This window comes from Ptychodera flava, chromosome 7 (genome assembly GCF_041260155.1).
Source record: "Ptychodera flava strain L36383 chromosome 7, AS_Pfla_20210202, whole genome shotgun sequence".
Lineage (NCBI taxonomy): Eukaryota > Metazoa > Hemichordata > Enteropneusta > Ptychoderidae > Ptychodera > Ptychodera flava.
The window spans coordinates 32,484,622-32,504,065 of NC_091934.1; the positions used below are offsets into that span (position 1 = coordinate 32,484,622).

The window sequence follows — 19,444 nt, forward strand, 5'->3', positions numbered from 1 at the left end:
CAACCTAATGTCAAGATATTTTCAATCAGGCGTATATGGATGATTATAACAAAAACATTTGACATTTACAAAGTAAATTCAATTTGGATCAATTTGTTTTATGATCACCTAATGTCAAGATATTTTCAATCAGTGTATATGGATGATTATAACAAAAACATATTTGACATTTACAAAGTATATTCAATTTGGATCAATCTGTTTTATGCTCACTTGCATGTAGCAAATATACTCAAAGGGACACTTACTGAATTTTTTTATAATTTTTCGTAACCGCTGTATTTCCAGTACAACTTATTAGCAATGCCAGAACGACATATTGTGTACATTATGGGATGTAGTCTGGTTGTTACTGGAAATTGGTAATAAACTATAACATTGGATATTGCACACAACCTGCATGCTATGCTGACAAGTTCCAACGTTCCATGATGAGTTTGGAGTATACCCCATTTTACACAGAGAATAATAACACTGGAAAACATATCAACAGTTACAAAACTAATGGAGCTTTATTATTGGTGAATGTGGGTCAACTTTCTAGTGTCAGAAATCTTTCGAAACTTCATGAATATGAACATTAATTTTTTTGGCAGCTTCAGATATTGGTTTGCACCATTTGTGAATGTATATCATACCCACTCCCACATGTTTGCTCTATGACCACTCATATATTTATATATATATGATGTACGTCCATGTGCTGGGGATGTGTGGCATATACTTGATGATTCTGTTCATGTTTTATAATGTTAAATTTGTTGTAAGTGATATCAAATGCAGAATGGTGCTGTTGATTTTCCCATTTGAATATTTGCAGTAAAACCAGCAAGGAGATTTCATTCATTTTCATAGTCAGTCGTTCACGTAAAACTCTTCCTCAGTTTGCCACAACCTACCTTATATTTCTAAGTCAATGCAGGTTGTGATACTCTGATCCAAAGTAAATTTTGGTTTCCAGCCTGTTTTTCATAAGTAGATGTTTTACCTATTGTATTTGATGGCTTGGATGAAACTAAGTACTCTGCAAGACTGATACAAAATAATCTCAAAAAATAATTTTCTTTGTTCTGAACATACAAAGGTCTAGTAAGAGACCCTTACAGCAAGCCATACTGAGTATTTGTTTAATTTTTTCATCTAAAACTCATCCAAAATGCTTTGTTTACCCAGACAAAGAGCTAAAACACTACATATATTAATTGACAAACTAATAGGAATGGGGTTTTATTTTCACTTGAATAATCTTGGTTAGGTTTTCACACGCTCCATAACAGTAATTTCATGGTACAGTAAATCAGGACACCGATAAGTTAAACAACGCTGATGTGCATGGCTAGACTTCTATCCATTTTAATACCTAGGCATTGTTGGTGAAAATCCCTGAAATACACTACCATATGGTCCTGTTATCGTTTTTCATCACGCAGCCACAAAGTTTGCATTTTTGTACTTTTCGCCTCTGTCGTTCAAACGTACACGCAACAGTAACGTGAGCTTTGATAAAGAGGTGAACCCCTTGTGAGTTTGAAATATTACTTTATCATAACAAGACTGTGTTTTTACCAGCAGACTTTCTGTGGTCTTGTCTTTCAGTGAAATCAGACTAATCTTAGGGCAGGTTTACATCTACCTGTAACTGCTTTTATGGATACAAACATTACCTATAATATTAGGAAATTGGATCACAATGCATGGTATGGAAGTTTCTTGCACATATACATGTAAATGGTAATATCTGTCAGAAGAAGAAATGACTCTGACACACTAGTCAGTATTTTTTTGTTTTCACTTCTAGGTTTAGATAAGTTATTATGATCAAATGATAAAAAAGAACAAAGTTGTGCTTTATTTTGTCCAATTTTTTTTTCAATAAAAACTAAAAATACATTTTTTGAAATATCTTGATGTCAGGTCTTTCATGAGAAGAATTGGACGTACTACATGTAGGGGTAAAAAGGGGACATACTTACATGTATGAGTAAAAATGCCATGAAGTGTAATTTTGGATGAATCAGACTGTCAACTGCAGATTTTAAGAGTGGTCTTGGATGTCAGATAGCAGTACCGGGTAAATGAACATAATTGGAAATTCTAGGGACAGTTTTTACGGTGGTCAAGCTTATGATGACCAAAGAGTGAAAACATCATTAGACAATTTCCCATACGGGGCAATTAGCAACAGCAAAGAAAAGGGTAGGTAATGAGGAGAAAGCATTGATAGAAAGCTAACGACCATCAACTCACCGATTTCAGCCTGATAACCAAAAAAAACTTCATGGCTACCTTCAAATGAGGATGATACAATCATTAAAGCCATTGTCCTTGGAAACAACAGTGCACCATTCAGTCAATCCAAATACCCAATGGCATGGATTCAAGCAACTATGGGATATACTCGACTTTGTCGGGGTTCAAATTTCTCCTCGTTGGCATGGTCATTTTATTTACAATGGATGTAGAATGGATTTTTTTCACTTTTTACAAATCCATATCAGCTATGATACTCACAAATTATTCATTCTGACTGCAGCACATCGTCGTTTAGAAGTTGTCCCTTTAAACATTGTCTTCTATCAGTAGCATCTTATCTACACAAATTCAGAGATTTACAACTGGTCATCAGATGTCAAACCAAGGAGAGTGCTTGTCCTTGGGATTAAGGTGTCTCTGTATACAACATTTGGAGTTGATGGGAGCAAAAACCTTCATCCATGTCTGTGAGTCTGTAAAGAAATGAGAAAATATACTGTATTCATGTTAATATGCATACAGACATGCATGTCCAGAAGTCTTTGTGAAATTGTTCCGTAAAGTGTTTTATGCCTTCTTTGTAGTATGTGTCCGGAGAGTTGGATTATTAATGCCAGCAGTGTTTGCGTAGTGCTGTCAGAAATGCTTGTGAAGGTAATTTCATTCAGTTATTAGTAGGTCTTACATGCAAACCATTCAAATCTGAGCTCAGGGTCGATCAGAAAGACTGCTTTAAACAGTGATATTGAGCAATTAGCATGTCTGTAGATTGAGGACATTTCAAGTTGATCAAAAACCTCACTTCAATCCCCTCCAAATGACAGTTGGCAGTCTAATTGCAACAGGAACTGAAACTACAATAATTCTACTCCAACTGAATGGCCAATTGTTGCCTTGTAATCACATCTCAGACAAGTCTGATACCAAAACATGGCAGCATGTTGTGGATTTAGTGGAAGACGGTTCAGTCCTTAAAACTCCCAAAGAACTGAAATATTGTATGACAGATGTGCTTTGATAGGTAAGTGTTGTTGATTTCCATTGGCCATTTTATTGTCTCATTTCATTCTGGCTAGACAGTGCTAATGACCTAATCTGTCGGCAGTTCAGACAGTGCTAATATCACAACTTTACCATGCGGTTCACAATTCCTCAAATCTTTCAACTCCATCCCAATTGATTACAAGATTGTAGTAGATGGTGGTTGTGTGACTTGATGCTCATAAAGATATCTCCGGTAGATAGCGGTTTTCAAAACAGTAGTTTTGAATCAGTATTTGACCAGTGAGTGTACTTTCAGAGTTGGACAGGAGCAATTTAAAAGATGTACGCCCATTGAGTGACTTTTAGAAATTACCCGCTTATCTAAACTGCTGTGTATGCCACTGAACATCGACTATGCAACCCCTAATATCCAAGATACCACTGGAAAGTGTATAGCTTATAGAAAGAAACAAGTTTTCCAGATGCTAAGTCAGTATGTTACAAGTAGTGGTTGACACAGTATAAACCATTTTCAATTTGTCCTTTAGGTAAAGGAATGAACCAAAATATTCAGAAATGGAGTGTTCTGTTTTTAAACAAATCACCCTCTGTAGTCAGAATTCGTATTTTGTATTCTTTGTGGCGTACTTCTGTTTTCACAATTTGTTTACTTTTAGGGTTATCTTTATGAAAGAATGGTAAACTTTCATTGTTTAAGTCACTATTTTAGTTCTTATTTATCTTTTAAATCATTTGTGAATTTATTTATTCAATTTCTCATTTGTTGAATTTTATTTTGATCTCCCAAATCATATCTTGATGTGCTGGTAGTCAGCTTGTCTTTGCATTTGAATTCAGCTTTTGTATTCTGCAAAGCTTGTTGCCTCAGTCGATGTAGAAAATTATTCAAACACTTCGCCTCGAAAGCAAAATGTGCAAAGACATTTTAGTTTCTTGTGTCACAGCTGAAGGCAATCGTGAATGGTTTTGTGCTCATTTGCATCAGTCATTTGTCTGCAATTACAAGAAAACTTGAGGACATTTTGCAAAAAAATTCATCAATTTGCCAAAATCCGATGACATCTGAATCACTGGACCTACTTCATTAATCGTCCAACTGTCCCCAGGACAGCAGTAAATTTTGAAATGTGCCGTTTTGTCTGCTTGTCAAGTTTCTACGTGTAATACTGAAAATCATTAAGTGGTTGATATTGGGATTCAGAATTCTGTTACCCTTCAAATTGTTACAACGAGGATGTGTGTGTTTCATATAAGTGCGAAACACACCACTTCAAAGGAAATAATCACTCAGGCCAGACAGACAGTCTGAAAATTTGAGGTTAGTATCGGTGTCACATTGTGCTGGTTATCATAACCCCGGTGTCAGACTTTATATGACCAACTTGTCAGGTTAGGAATCTGGATAAAAAGTAGCAGACAGTCTGGGGAGGGAATGTATTTATTTTTTTGAAAGTGGACTGTTTGAAATAACAAAGTGAACTGAATATGAGACAAGGAGTAGGGATAATGTTATGGCAATGCAAAATACAATTTAAGTTGTACAACCAATAATTGAGGTTGACGTTCCAATATATTTGAGTACCGCATAAATGTACACTATGAAATTCAAATGGTACCACCAGTTTCAAATCTTTATTTTTTGTAGATTTTTGGCTTGGTAGTCAGCAGTGAAAAATGATAGGTTTGTATAATAATTGATATATTGTGTTACTATATGTTTGGTGTGGGATCAAAATTCAATATGATGTGAAATTTTAAAAAAACTGTTTTGTTTACAAATCTAACTTTCACTTCTCGGCAGTTAGATTATTTTGCCACTTGGACACTTCACATTAAATTTGCACAGAACAACCAGACTTAAATTGACTATCAAGAGTGTGTTTGAAGAAAAATGTAAGATACATATTGAACAGGAAGTACTAAAATATTTTCAGTAATTTTGCAAGTCTGACCACATCTGCCTATGGTGACAAAATTTGCGTAAACTTCAAAACTTTATTCTTCTAATAAGATTTGTGGAAGTTTGTGACTTTTGCACATTTTCCTCGTATTTTGTTCAATCTATAAGGTCCTGTTCTCACAAAATAATATCAACAGTTCTGATCTTTAACACAGCCTCTGTGTATTTCTCATCCAATATGTTGTTATTATTGAAGGCTGGTCTAGACTAGAACACACTCACTATCAATAACACTGTTACCGCTGTTTCGTCTTTCAACACACTTTACAGATGGAAAAAGAGAAAACGTGTTTACAGAGCAAAAAAAACTTATAGCTATTGTAAAATTGGATGAATGAGTTGGCACAGTCCAGCCATCCATCAACATCCTTGTTTTCCTCCAGAGCTGATGTAGTTATATTCAGGCTTTCAGTTTCGTCAATCTAGCAATATTTTCTCTGAAAGTTTGAAAAACAGAAAATGTTTTGTCTAAACCGTAGCAAACAGAGATGGATGGGAATGTCTGTCTCATAAGAGGAAACGTCACTGAAATACTTGAAAAGTATCTAGCAGCTATACAAAAGTTATCCTTGACAAAATATCTCTCTTCTCGAAGGCTGACACTTGTCTATCCCTTGTGAGATTCCAAATGACGCATCATTGCGCACAGAGGTACTCCACAGAAACTAGGGTCTACAAAGTACTAGCGGAACGTGTCACCGCATGCACACTAGATATGTGAACCCTTCAGATGTTCTCATGGTATCATGAGATTTCTAGTGAAGTTGCAACTAGTTTGGAAATCTCTCTTCTTTCCTGCTTGCTGATGCAGCAGCAGTGTGTAAATCTACCGGTAGTAGTTTCAGATCCAGGGCCGTCAAATTATTTCAAAGGAATGGACATTTGTCACTGATCGCAAAACACTAATTATGCACATTTGTGATAATGATATATAGAAAGTGTGTCAAACTCACTGGAGTTCTTGAATGAAACATGCTATTTTTACAATCAGAGATTTCAAAACAGCACATACTGTCAAGCCTGTGTATGGTGGTCACACTAGGGTCCAAGAAAAAGTAACCACTGTATGAAGGTGGCCTTTCTATAGAAGGTGAGCGTGGCTCCACTTTCTGTGCAGATGGTATTCCGAGTGGTGAATTTGGGAAAAATGACAGTAATGATAAAATTCAATATCATAATTCTCTGAAAATCATAACACTTGCCATTAATTTCTGAAACAATTGTGACGGTGCTAAAAATTGGTCAAAATAGAGTAATTTCTTACTTTCAGTCTAAGAATTTGTTGACAGAGGTCATTCAAAGTCAAATATAATCACAAAAACATAAGAGACGTGGCTATCCTGAAGAAGGCTTCTTACTTGTAAAATGTTATGGGACTACCACAAATTGACCACAATAAGGAGATGAATGCTCAGTAAGGGTGACCACTAATATTTCTCTGCAACTTTGCAATATATCTCACCGTATTTTATCAGGTACTATAATATTAATAATGTTTCACACAACCAATAAGACAGTTTGGTAAATTACAAGCGTATATGGTACATAATATTTCCAATGTCATGTTAGCAACTGACTTTAGTAACAGAGTTTTTTAACCAACTGACTTGGATGTAACATTTTGCACCGATGGCATTGGTGTTTTACCATCTACCATCGTATCTCTGATGTCTTGGAGAGAGTGCATATCCAAAAAATTAAATTGACTTTGGCAAAATCTAAGTTTACGCCAAAGTAGGTACGGAAACTCACAGAGAAAACTGAGAAAGATACTGATGTCATTAGTTTGTCTGTTCAACACATTTAGCTTTGGCGGCTTGGAGAATGTAAATGTCAGTGCATCTAATTTACTCGTTAGCCTCTGTAATTCATTTCTTATGCAAAGTAGCATAATTGGCAAGGCTATCCCCTTCTTCCCCCCCCCCCCCCCAGCATGAATGATTTGCGCTCCCCTATTCTGTAAGGTTCATCATGACAGATGGCACATTTAGAAAACAAGGCTTACCCTTTCCTCTGGTGTCCGTGGGAAGGTAGAGTCCTGCAGCAAAGGAAAGGAAGAAGAATTATAGAGGTATGATGACCTTTTTTGATTAGATGTGACCATGCAAACAGAAAAAATAAAAACCGGGAGTATCGTGCTGCGTAAGTATATCACATGACTTCCAAACACGTGTTTTGCTGGCAACTTGTTGTTTTGCGGATGCCATACTAATGCAACAGAAAACGAAATCACGACTTTCCAATTTGCATCAACCTCAAGGGCATTTACCGGGTAAATTCCACCTCAGAATCTGTCTTGTTTTTCCGACATGGAAGACACAGGGTGTTCATTCAACATTGCCTGGACGGTTCATGCTGACATCCATGAAACAATTTTTTACGATTACCTATATATGAAAGAGTAAAGAGTTTGAATTATTTAATAAATATCATTGATGTACCGGTATGTCTTAGTACAAAATAGCTCATTATCTCAGGAAATGGCAATACATTGCCTGAATTTGATATTTGATTACCTTCAGTTTCTCCCAGTTGTTTTCACACTTTTCAGGGATGTAAAATTTTAAACTACAAAGTGTACAGGTCTAACATCCTTATTTTGGAAGTGTACAATCTGCCTTCAATATCCATCTCCCCTCTTCCTCCATCCAACATCGACGTCTTTTACGCAGCATCCACACTTTTATCCCATTCAGAAAGACATGGAAATATTGGTATCAGTATGTTGTGTTGTTTTGAAGTGATTCAAGTAAATAGGATGGAAAGTATCCTCCCAGGGAGGCAGTTCTTGACTGAGAAGTCACAAAACGTCACATCAAGTCAGTGTGATGCTTAACACTGGTGTCGCATTCTTGTCAAATGCAGTCTGGGCTAGTGTGATGGTAATCTGTACAGATGCAAATCACACTTCGCAGTCCAACAAACAACTTTCTACCATTGCAGAAAGAAGGATAAAAAGAGACATGATAATTATATGCGCTTTCTTTTCCAAAATGCTCACCAAGCGTGAAAGCAGAGAATGGATGTCTGGGCTCTGGATGTGTAGGAGTGTGACCAAGGCTCTAGTTTGAGTGCAACATTTTCACCACATAAACAAAAGATCAGTTTGGAAAGCGGAACAATGTTACTGAATACAACATGTTAAATGCATTGATGTATGGTTTTGAAAAGTTACGTGAATTATCGAATGGAATATCATTTCTTTACACAAACACAGGTTAATATTTGACAAATTATTATACATGTTATGGAGCAGTTCACATTTCCTTCTTATAATATCCGAAGTTAAACTCCATGAAAAATAACAAAACCAGTACAAATTTATACTGCTGTTGCCAAACAATGTCAATTCCCTTGTTGCAGGGAGAAAACGGTGAATTCAGAGCTAAGGTTTAGATAGTGTCGTTTTGTCAAAGTGTCACAGTGAAAAACAAAGTTGTTAGACCTTAGACAGAACAAACGACATTCAACGTGCATTACCGGATACTAAACAAACCATAAATTACGCCTAATCCCCACGTTGATGGACCTCGGACAACCCAATTGTGGAGGCAAAGCTTATTTTAAGGTCATTTACAGTCAATATACCAGGTAATTCGGCCGTGTGCCCATCGGGTGATGAGTGTTTTCATTCAATCAGACGCGTCAGCGTTTCAACAGGTTGCGTCAGTTTGCGTCAGAAGTCTCTTGCCAAGTTCGGTCGTGAAATGTATTGCTTCCTCATATGAGATTTCATAAACTTTATTGCGCAAAGTAACTTGTTTGTACAGATTGTGACTGTGATCTGTTTAGATGAATGTGTATATTCTCTAGTGAGGGAGGGAATGAGGAAAGGTCGGCGAGCATGTGAGGGAGAGGGAGAGAAAGATGAGGGAAGGTAAGAGAAAGGGAATGGAGGAAGGGAGGATAGAGAGAAGGGAGGGGAAGAAAGGAGGGAGAGAGAGATTGAGTATATAGTAGACAGATGAACAGAACAAGTCAACAGAAACAGCAATGTTGGACAGAGAACACTGATAATAGATAAAACACAATAAAAAAATTGTCAATGTACAAACAGCATTTTTAGGTCAACATGTAAATAGTATCGATGGATCAGAGCTTTTAAACAATGTTCTCATTATTTGAGGAGATGAAATACCTGTAGATTTAACCAAACAGTGCTTTCCTCAAACCCCAGAAATGTCTGTTTTGTTTTTTTTTCCCAAAAATTTCATTTGGTGATTGTAGTTTTGTTGTTTGTCAGCTGAACTTGTAGTAATGTCAGCAAAAATTCACCGTCAGTGTTTCATGAAATATTGCAATTTTCATTCATTTTCCTATGTGATAAATATAAACGGTGAATTAGTTCAGGAAATAGCATTGAGTCTGACTCATCCTAAATTCACTGTATACAGTGAATAATTAAACCCTTCTCATTTATTTTGCTATACAAAAATTCATCATTATAGAAATGTGTTTCACAAAGGAAGTGATGATGGTTTCAAACCCACCCACATAACTTCATACCTGGTACTTTTATACTTGATATCCGGGACAAACTTTCTGTTGATAATAATATATCTTTATCATTGAAAACATTCTGAATATTGCAGTGTTTTTTTCAAGCAGTCTCTCACAAGGGGGTAATGTTCCCTCACTTTGAAAAATTGTGGGTTTTGGTTCTGATTGAGGGGGAAGCCATAAGAAATTATGCAAGTTAAATTATGTTAATGAAATTTATCAAGGGTTAAATTGTGGGTCATATTTTAATTGAAAAACGTCTCCTGAATTTCTCCTTTTCTGTGTAGGAAATGTTTACACCACTGTATAGCAGTATATTGAAAGCTTACACTGATCATTCTACACTTTGTTAATGTAAGTTTAGACACAGTTTTGTAAGCTGGGTGCAAAGTCTGCGGTTTGGTTACACGACTGCTCTGTAGGGCTCATCCCATTCAAAAATCGCCAAGCAAGATAGCGCGACACAACAAGAGTGATTATGGCAGAACACAAACAAGAGTGATGCATCCTCGGAGCAACTGATCTATGATGTATTTGTTATGTTTTGAGGCAAAATCACAGAAAATATAGTTTCAAGGTTTTGTAGAAGTGGCTTTGAAGTCCCTCCTTAGTAATGAGCATGAACTTTTATATCCTGGATCAATTGTACCGTACTTGACCATATACTTATTCAGTACATTAGCAGGCAACAGGGTTTGTGATTATTTTAAGGGGGATTTAGATTAGACAGGGGGGAATCACCTATTCTGGAGATAGCACTGAGCGGGATACTCCTAAAATTTTGATCTGTAGAGACCTCCATGTAAACCTGTACATATGACTGCTAACCACATTTACGTGTTAGCGGATTTAGACATTCTCATGGAATTTCTATTATTACTGGTAATAAAAGATGAGAAACATTTTTAGAGGGAAAGTAAACATTTAGAAATACAATGTAATTTGTGCCCAAGTCCCTATACCATATCAAAGTGCATGCAGAACTATGCTTTTCAGTGTTTGGGTGCAAAATCATATCAACATTTCATACGCAGATGTTGATGCAACAAATGCTACCGCCATTTGTCATCTTCCATTTGATTTTTCAATATGGCCATTTATCATGTCTTTTCCCATTACCATCCCATCTCCAATATGGCTATGTGTCATATTTGTTTTATGTCAATCCAAGTAACATCCACTATCTAAAATGGCCATATGCCGTATCTACTGTTCGATTTACATATGGACATATTTCATGTTTTGTCAAGTCTTTCTGACCGCCATCCAGTATTATTCACTGTTAAGTCGTCTGTTTCCGGACTGCAGTGAATACAGCCCTCCCTTATGTAGCGTCACTGAACCGAACCTAATGTGAAATCCATTGGTTATCAAGAGACAGGGGATAGTGTTATATTTTGGTGCAGTTTGAATCCCAGAGCAGGCTTGTGAAAACCAAAGAGCAGCTCCTACTTATACAACATAGAGTGATCACAAAGAGGCGAATGATGAATATGAAACTGAGACCGTGTCATTGGGGAAATCACATGCTCATTTCAGAACAATTAAGTTTGGAGTTGAAAAACGAAATCAGATCTCTTCTCGGCGTTTAGCGAGATTGTACGTGTAAATCTTACAAAACAAGGGCGATGGTTGAAAGAGCCGTGGCGCTCTGTAACCGTTGGGTTTAATTGTGTCTGTCTTTGAAACCATACCCCTGGTGATTGGATCATTAACCGCTCCAAACTCGGAGCTTTCAAATGTAAAGCATAGCAATCGTCAGTTAAACAGTTCAGTGACTCAGTTCAACGTAACATTTTGTGTGTGTGGCCACCAGTCAGGCTGTAGCGAAGAGCGAACAATACACTGTGTTACAGTGTAGTCAGTGCTGGAGTAACTCAAGCAGTGTGAATGTTGTTTGGACGGTTCACAAGGCCTTGCCAATGCCTCAGGGCAGTCACCATTCACGGATGAAACACACGGCCTTTTATGATATTGAGAACACAACCAGCAGGCCCAGAAAAGGCTGATTGCAGATGACACTGATGTAACAGCTCGTTTGATTGGTGAGCTCAGTAGAGGCTTGGCGTTATCACAGTTTGTTTTGTACATACTGGCAGAGCGGACTGGATCAGTGCACACATACATGGAGACACAGGCAGCTCATCAGACAGTATAGCATTTAGGAATGCATTTGCTGTAACCGTAGCATGCTGATTGGAGGTACCTGATACACTGCATTAGATCATAGGTGAGTTCATAGCTTTTAAAACCTGAACACCAGTGGGAATGCGGTACCTTGAGACTTGCTTCAGAATTTCAACCACACGTGCATCGACCACATGATACAAATCATCAGTTTCAATCAACTTATTACCTTATATCGCTCAGATCGTTTGTAAATACAAGATGAGAAACGGAGACTTCGTCAATTATGCCACCAACTTTGGCTTTGTATTTGAACAAGACGAAAAGCTAAAAGTCAGGGCACAATGTGCGGCCCTGTTAAGCTTCAGTGTATGTGTGTCATCAACACACAATGGTTTGAATAGTACTGTGGAGGAGATATCAATGTCCAGTGGTTTCAATGAGCTGCCGCGGTGTGTTTATGATACTGACATATGTAATACAACATGACTGAATGTATTGGTGAATCTGTAACTTGTTATCCATAAGTACTGGGCTCTAACTTTGTTAGGGGCTTCCGAATTTATGATTCACGTCGTACTTAGTTGGCTTAAATTTGCAACTGTATCGTGGTAAGTTGTGTCGCTCAGGGTTTCAGTTTTGTTCATGTACCACGTATAGAGCATGCAAAGGTCTGAATGTTGTGGTTTCATAAAACGTTGCTGAGTTGGACTCCACCCCTTACTGGTACTACTGTAATTCCGTACATCATCTAGGATTCATGAACGAAGTCATAACATATATGCTGAAAGCAAACAGAGTGGAAAATCTACTTTTGTATCTTGTCTGTAGTTTTGAGACGAAAAAGAAGACTTTTCTGTCCATGTCAAATTCTTGTAAATGTACCAATTAGGTTTCTTGTTGAATTTGTTTATTGTTGCATTTCAGATTGAGGTTTGGGATACCTTTTCATGACGAATTTTTGTTTTTTTTGTTTGAATTTAAGTGTACCAATGTTGGTTAAAATTCTGAGTCAGTGTCAGTAAGTTTATAGTATCAGAGGAATGTCTTTTGGCTGAACCAGTATCTTATTGGTACACCTGTATTCAACTTGTTGTTGTCTTTTATGTATCATAGTTGAACTTTGCCCATGCTGAGGCTAAAGATTTGTTCCATATCAAGTAGTCGTCGAGTAGATAAGCATATCATGGACATGCTAGTGTTTGGTTTACCATGAAGTTTTCAACCTAAAATGGCATGCAGATGCAAATAGCCAGTCACCAACAAAGTATATCACAGTGCATATGCATGAACATCAAATGATGGAAAATTTCAAAATGCATTGAATAAACAAACCCACATCTCACACAGCAATACCGGTATTTCTTGAAAATTTATACAAAACTCGCAGCTGTTCTAAGTGAGAAAAAAGAGCATAGCTCCTCACACAAGTTAGCACTGGGGTAATTCATCCGGGTGTCAACACTACCATGAAGTACTTTAAGACACCCTAAATACCATATGTTGACAGATCGCTGACATTGGCTCAATATCATCGCAGCTGATAACAAAACCAGATAGAAATAATCTCTTTTGTGAGTAATATCTTGCTATTTATGCAGAAACTCATAGCAGCTATAAATAATTATGAACAACCTTGATAAAAATATCGTTATCTTTCAACGACAGAAAGGATATTATTTTTGCTTTCGATATGTTTTATGTTATTTTCTGAAATTAAATTTAACCAAGCCCATTCAAAGTCAGCTATCCATTATCAGATGCACTTATTATAGTAGAAATATTTTTTATACTGTCAATTTCTGTCAAAATGCATTTTGGAAAAATGCAGTGGGCCTGTTAGTTTTTACCTGCAACTGAACAAACAGGTTCATGGAACAAGCTTTACAAGTAAGAAGTAATTATTGCCACAGCTACTTGATAGTTTACATCTGATGAATTTTTTCCAATGCATTTGATCATATAAAAAGTCCTGATCTGCACCTACACAGGATGCTAATCTAATTTCTCCTTGTTAAACATTAAAGAAATGTTTTTAAAATTTTTACTAAAATTATAAGCCTAATATTTCTAGCAGGTCCTCCAGTTAGCTTCATTTTGGCAATTTAAACAGCTCAACATAATGAGGGGATTGAGTTACTAATAACTATTATAAAAACAAACAGCACAATACATAACACTGTACAAAATTCAGATAATGAGAGTTTCATATATGGAGAAAATTACCCGAGTGAAAGTAAAAAAGTGGGTATTGTGTAAAGTACATCAGCCATTATGTCGCTTTCTATTACTTCAAAGGGAGATTGGTAACATACGTATGTATTTCAATGTTTTTGTCAGTCTAGCTTTTTCTGCATTTTTTCTTCTTTTTGTGGCGTTCTCTATTTATGCTACTTTAGGGCACAGAACAAGAAAAATAGCAAATCTGTGGTTGCATACGATAAAAGATGTGGTATATTTGAATATTTCCATTCAAGGAGAAAAATTGTCGAAGAACTGTAAGAGTAATGTCAGTTGGTATTGAAAAAGGTTAACAAGAAGCGTTATTTTTTTTTCAGTATTCTGTAGGCTGTGACTATGACAAAGAGAGATTAGCAGAGTTAATGCGAGCTGTCTACACAAGCTACGCTGCAATTCACAAGAGGGCCTTTATGCCCATACAAGTCCTAGTAGCAACTGTTTCCTTTTAAATCCTCTTAAGTTTTGAAATGAAATCATGGCAAGCTGGTTAGCCGAGGTCTCCTACTTTGTACAGCGAGCGGCTTGTACAAAGACTAACAGGAACAGAAACCGTTGTTGACAAAAGAGTACATGTAGAATTTAACTGTGCCTTTTCATTTATTTTTTTTTCTCCTTAACGCTCATGCAGGGCGTGCAGTGAGTAAATGTTGATATACCAGTTTGGACAATATAAAGCGCTTAGTATATTTGGGAGACTATTGTACTCAGAGTATGAGAACTTGCGTTTCAAAAACATCGAAAGTTAGCTGATTTCCGATGATGGTAGTGTGTTGAGTGATGCTTTCTATGTGTGGTTGTGCACCGATGAAATTGGCGTGTGGATCAGCACTGGAGTTAGGAAAGAACGAACGACATGGAGTCCTAAGCTGCTAAAATGAAATGAAATACCGGTGTAAACGTCAAAACGTAAAATCGATATTTATGCTCATGGGGAAGAGTGCTACATGAGTTCCAACTGTAATCTCTGACGAATACAGCCCCAAACTCAAAAATTGTTCTCAAATTTCACTGATATTTGCCATTTCGAAAAAGAAAAGCTTCCAGCATCTTACATGCAACATCATGTTAAATCTCCAAGTCTGGATTTCCGGCATTCATCAGTGAGTGAGATGGATACCAGAGCGGAAGGCAGAAAACATGGAAAAATAGTCCTCCAGAAAGAGATAGCCATGTAGGATCAACGGAGAGGAACGTTGTTATTATCTGTGAGCCCAGAGTGAAAATAGATTTTCATGTGAAAGACATTGCCACATCTATCATTTTTACTGTCTGCAGGGTTTATTGAAATAGAGGACATGTCTCACCATCGGAACAAAAGAGGCAATAAATTACTGATACAAGGACCATATGAAGTTGTATAGACAACATTGGTCTGGTCCAATGAACACAAAAAATGAACTAAACAGGAGCACAATGCTCGGTGGAAACTCCGGGATCAGATCTGAGGCAGAGGTTACGCTTCCAGAAGCAGAAAGAGACAAACACAGTCAGATTCTGAACATCAAAGTGTCAGTCCTGTGAATGACTTGAAAGTTTCTGACAATTGGCTGCGTTGTCCAGTCGGATGGCAATTTCTGGTTTTTGGAATCTCGGTTGGTGTTCATGGTATGATGTGGTTTCCACTTTTGCATGAGAATATTCTCCTCTTTCAACTTACTAAAACGGCAGGATGTGTTTAAATTGGCATTGAGCGCAACAATGAATACAACAGTAACAGTAGTTAGCATTCATGTCAGGTTTACAATTTCAAGCAGGCATCTTCCTGTTGAAAAAAAGAGCAACAAATATCACTGAATGCCCTCAATAAATTTTGTGCAATTTGAACCCATGTTACAATTCAACAAAAGAGCGGTGGATGCACCCACTTTAGGTGTATTGTTGAAAGTTAGATGCAGTGGTGACGAAGTCTGGAGAATTCCGTACATGTACAGTTTAAAGTACAGCGTTCCATTATTAAAGTGTGTTCATGATATTCAATAGCACTCAACAGGTATTGGAAAGAATCAGATATTTTTTTGAATTTTAAGTTTCCATCACACTTTATAAAATGATTAAATTCAGTTTCTCTGCTTTCAAGATGACAGGCTTAAAACCAAATATTTTGTTACCTTATCATGTAATCTTACTCAGTAAGTACGAATGCAATTGGTATCATATTGCCCTTCTTTAAGTTTGATTAAAGTTTAGTTTTGTTGATCAACTGTTTTCTGCCCATGACATCAGGATCTCAGAAACTACAACTACAAGTTCAGAGCATCTAACAGGGGTAATTTTGATATTCAGTCATAAACATCTGTAATCAGTCTGTTGAAGAATTGTTGGTCTGCACGGCCATTGAAAATTAAGCATGGCAGTACTTTCCACAAAATTTGAACTGGCTGTTCAAAGATAAAGTAAAATATTGTAATATTTGAAGTCTAATAATGAAAAGGAAAATGGTTGATGAAACTAGACAAGAAAAGTACACATAGAATTGTTGCCCTGAAAAGTGCTATTTGTTAACTTTTCACATTACGAATAATTTTGATGTGTGTAATTCATAAAATATATATTTTAACGGGTATTTGCAGTGCTCTTACCTTCACTAACTTGTTTACTTTCCACCTTTAAGTGCAAATATAACATAACAAAGAAATGTGAAAACAATATTTGAAAACAACTAGTTTGAAAAGATGGCCCATTGGGATTCTACCGGTACAGTGATCAGTTGGCTTTATGTGGACAGAAAAAATCTATTTTATCAGGAACGATGGAAATTTACCCAGTCCCGGAAAAAATGTTTTTCACTCCAAAAGCTTTAAAATCAGCCCCCACAAATGGTAGACCTGAAAAGTATTGAACGAACTTGAAAGTCCAGATATCTGTCCCTGAAGTGCATTCTACCTTAATTGTTATGGAAGAGCCATGTTGTGACAATATTGATTCTGTTATGTGACAATAATGTCATCATTCATGTGTAGCCTTTTCACAAGCCGTGTTTCCAACAAATTCAGTTTTCCATCTGTTTGTTCATTGGTGTGTATTTTGTATCTGGTCTGTGTATTGGCTGATTTTTTTTGGAGGCAAACCTGTGAGTGTTGGATACTGTGCCTGCTAAGAAATTGTTTGATTTCTGATTGCCCAAACAAGGCAGTGCTTTTGTCATGTCACAGCTTTTAGTGTAATTAGTTAGCACTTGTGTTCATTGTTTCAGTGGCTTTGTTCAACCACACATCTATCGGTACCCATATCCTATAACATGTATTTTACCCATGGTGTTAATTGAAGCTGGAGACATGTACAGCTAATTTTTGTTTTTCTCTGCGTTAGCACCCAGGGTCTACAACATATAATTTTCTTAAATGATTTTGGTAAACGGTTTTCTGGACCAAATCCCATGATGATGATCAGTATCGTCAAAACCTTACAAACAGCTACAATTTTTGAGTGAAACGTTGCTTCTCAAGAACTGCTGGTCTGGTGACATTTAGCACACAGGTTGATGAGGATGACCTTAGTCATATTTACTGAAATTGAGATCAAACCTGCAATACCGGTATTGTACTTGTAGGCACGGTCCCTCCTTGTGGAGGGACCGTGTTGTAGGCTTTTAAAACAGCTGAGATCGAGTTGGATTCAAATGCAGTAAAGTTCTTCCCTTTCGGGAAATTATAAATGACAATCACTTTCATATCATATCAATGACTCATTTGCACCATTAATCTTTGGAAAATTACTCTCTTTATCTGTCAGCTCTAAATATTTGCTATTTACATTCAACTCAAAGTTAACTGCCGCTATGTAGTGTATGTCAATATCACAGCAGGGCTATATCAGCTGCTAAAATCACTTGTTTGTTATTTTAAATAACACATAAAGCACTGCTTTCTATAATAAAGCAACTCAATTTAGATAATTTCGACCTAAGCTATCCCTGAAAAAAGGATATGAGGTTTGAAAGTAGCTAAAATTACTCAACCCCACACAAAATGCAGAAACGAAGCACCTGTCAAATTTGTGTGAGTTTCAAAATCATTGCCTCAAATGTTCCCATATGTAACAGGACATTGCTAATCCCAACCAACGTTGTGGAAAACCCAGATGTTTTACAGAAAAAGGGGTTTTAATATGTCTCATCTTTCAAGTCATTAAAAGTTCTTGCCGATCGGAGAAGTAATGTTGTTCCCTTTAATGGTTTCTCTGTTTGCCAAGCTTAATAAGGACAAAATATCGGCAAAGAAGTTTGAAATAAGAATTGATGTGCACTCGATGAAATAAATGTACAAATTGATTTGTCTGTCGATATATATTGCAACAAAATATTGCCATCTGATACAAAGACGTCAGCAAATTTACGACATGGTTTTAATTAGTTTCCATTAATGCGTCCATACATAATTTATAATTCATAAATTTTAATATATTGTTGCATAAGCATTTGTAATAATTTATGTGAAAAATTTTAAAGAAATATTTCAGTCAGAAAAAAAAAGCAAAAACAGCCCGTTTTCATGATATTTATCAACATGGATGAAAAACAGGTAAATTATGTCAGGAAAATACCGTATCACAAAGAAAAATAGAACACAGATTGTGACGGCATACACATTGTGATGATTCACATTTGACCACACTGCCATCCAGTTCATTAAAATAGAGTAATTATTCATGAGGTGAATTTAGATTGGGGTATTAATTTTGGTGTCACGCGGTCACAAGCCCTGGTGCTTGCCGCAGTGTGATGTTAATATTCCACTGACAGATGTTGCTGTAAGGGGTGTTCGCTCTATGCTTTAATCCAGTGGGTTCGGAACACTACTAGAGCTTTGAATTCAGGTGCAGCAGATTGCTGCAGCTGTTTGTACTGTGTTCACCGAGTGCTCTGAACTCCCGTGAACATTTTAACTCCATCTCTCTACGCTGTTGGACATGTTTGTAAACTGTGCGCGGACGTGAGTGGTTTCCCCAATACCTTCTGATCAGGTGAGTTGAGTTTTTGAGTCTCGATGATCTTTGGCGCAGAAACACAGTGTTTCTGTAGATTAGCAGACATGGTTCGACAATGATGTTGAATCATGTGTAAATGTACACCACTGCTGTGACACCTACGTCCAAATACCAGCAGAAATGCATCACCACCACCAACTTGTTTTTACTTCACTGTCGATCAAAATATTTCATCTATCTATGATATAGATCACACCGTTATCAATTTACAAGGCGATTAAAGACAAACCTTGGTGGGAATATTATTCTGTGACCTCGTACTCAAATGTTTATAGAGAATGGGGAAGTAAGCTGTTCTGCCAACAGGTTTTCAAAATCTACATTATATTTCCGTTTTATGGACAGCATCTGTGCAATAGTCCAATTTGAGTG

General features: G+C 36.8%; 1 protein-coding gene and 1 long non-coding RNA gene across 5 annotated transcripts in view; one reads left to right on the plus strand and one right to left on the minus strand.

Annotated features, from left to right (window-relative positions):
- Window positions 1–19,444, plus strand: part of LOC139137306 (D-glucuronyl C5-epimerase B-like) — a 149,407-nt gene that overhangs the window by 89,053 nt on the left and 40,910 nt on the right. The window contains exon 1 of one of the 4 annotated variants that reach the window (XM_070705329.1): window positions 11,538–11,948. The exons of 2 other annotated variants lie outside the window; for them this stretch is intronic. The gene's annotated coding sequence lies outside the window, so the exon portion shown is untranslated. Of the gene's footprint in view, window positions 1–11,537; window positions 11,949–18,780; window positions 19,049–19,444 lie in introns of those variants that run through there. One more of the 4 variants, XM_070705328.1, reaches the window with a different exon arrangement.
- On the minus strand, window positions 1,155–8,056 carry LOC139137308 (uncharacterized). The gene is made up of 3 exons (XR_011553364.1): window positions 7,735–8,056; window positions 7,224–7,256; window positions 1,155–2,726 (listed from the first exon to the last, which is right to left on the minus strand). It is a non-coding gene; the product is annotated as an uncharacterized lncRNA (long non-coding RNA).